The sequence below is a fragment of the Artemia sp. Qi Xiang Cuo genome, chromosome 2 (assembly GCF_049724085.1).
Source record: "Artemia sp. Qi Xiang Cuo chromosome 2, ASM4972408v1, whole genome shotgun sequence".
Taxonomy (NCBI): Eukaryota; Metazoa; Arthropoda; class Branchiopoda; order Anostraca; family Artemiidae; genus Artemia; species Artemia sp. Qi Xiang Cuo.
Genome location: NC_142795.1, coordinates 23268541 through 23270611, shown reverse-complemented (window position 1 = coordinate 23270611; position 2071 = coordinate 23268541).

Genomic DNA, 2071 nt, shown 5'->3' with positions numbered 1-2071 from the left:
AAAATGAACTTCGAAAAATCAAGAGAATGTAACTGTGACAAGGTAAAGCACAACAAGTCACTACTGAAATGTTCCAACTCTTGCATTTCACGACAGAAATTCAAAATGAACTTCGAAAAATCAAGAGAATGTAGCTATGACAAGGTAAAGCACAACAAAACATTACTGAAATATTCACAACTCTTGCATTTCAATGAAGGAAATTCAAAATGAACTTTCTGAGTATTTTTGGTTATCCCTTCCAGAATTGACCCTCCCCTGCCCTCAGAAATGGGTGAACGATGGACCTCTGAGCATTCCCCTTGGGTCAGATCCCCAGTATGTTTTATTTTGATAATTTTTTTTTTTCCATCCAAATTTGACCCTCCCCCCCCCCTGCCCACAGTAATTGAGAACCTAGGGGCCTCTGAGCGATCCCCTTGAGGCAGAGCCCTGTTCTTTTTTCTTATGTGTCTTGTTGGTTTTCCCTCCAAAATTGTCTCCCCCTCCCCCCGGCCCTCAGAAATGGAGGAAGGAGGGGCCTCTGAGCCTTGCCCTTGAGGCAGATTCCCTTTTTTTCGATTCTGAGCATTTTTGGTTTTCCCTCCAAAATTGACCCTCCCCCCTCCTCTGCCCTCAGAATTTGGGGAACGAAGGGCCTCTGAGCCTTGGCCTTGAGGCAGATCCCAGTTATTTTCGATTCTGTGCATTTTTGGGTTTCCCTCCAAAATTGACCCTCCCCCCCCTCCCCTGCCCTCAGATAAGGGGGAAAGAAGGGCCGCTGTGCCTTGCTCTTGCGGCAGATCCTGTTTATTTTCGATTCTGTGTATTTTTGGTTTTTCCTCAAACATTTATCATCCCCCTCCCCCCCTCCTCTGCCCTCACAAATGGGGGAAGGAAGTCCCTTTGAGCCATGCGCCTGAGGAAGCTCTTGTATATTTTTGATTCTGAGTATTTGTTATTTTCCCTCCAAATTTGACACTTCGAGCAGGTGAAGCTTGGTCAACTCATAATGTCATTCTATCATCGTAAGCAAATTTAATATCCAGATGTTTTTTCAAATTTATAAAAAATTAACTGAGTTAAAAACCCCATCGGGGTTACCTTAAATGTTAATCAGTTTAATACTTTTTTCCCCGCCTTCATACAATCACTAATTAGAATCATTCACACTCCTATTCTTCAAAACATTAATTAATATCGTTCATAGTGTCCAATTTGCGAATTCATAATCCCTTTGTGAAAAAATTTAATATACTCACTCTCGTTCTAAAAATAAATCAGCCTATATTCACTAAAGTAAACTATAACCCTCAAACAAGTCTTGGTCTAGCAGGGCGGAACTTACAGAATCCAAATCCCTAGGTCCATGCTCTGGGAAGGTGCCATGGAACGTAAAGGCCCAGAAACTTATAGTTGACCCAGAAACTTGTCTGCTTGACCCAGAAACATGTCTGGTTGGCCCGGAAACTTGTCCGGTAGGCTTTGTATAATTCCATATTCAATTGAAAACAGTAGCAATATTCAGTCTGGTAATCTGCCATGGAAAGGTGCCAGGGAATGTAAAGGCCGCAAATAACACAGGATGGAACATAAAGTGGGCAAAATGGTACCTCTTACTCTACTCACTTACTACTCGTTGCGTCAAGTGGCTACAGAAGACCTTTATTTCTGTATAAGAGTAAGGGGTCCTTGTTTAGGGTTTTACACATAAAGTTGGGGTAAACTGGTACTAATGTCGACAAGTTGGCGCTGGAGTCGAGAAAAAACTATCAGTGCCATCTTGCGTTTAGCGACACTTGGAATTTTTCTAGTGTAAATTTATTTAATTAGTGGGATTAATAAAAGTTGGGTATTAATAAGTGTCTAATCTCAGTTCCTGACAAAAAACCATTACAAGGCTTGAAAAAATGCCAGGTGTCGCCAAACGCTAGATGGTGCTGATAGTTATTTCTTGACTATAGCGCCAGTTTCATTTGTATTAGGACGGAAACTTTGTTTTTACCCATAAGAGCTTTACCGAAAAGAAAGTATTATGGAGAAGGGAAAAGAGTTAATCCTGTTTCTTTCTGGAAGTACAAGGAACTCTGCG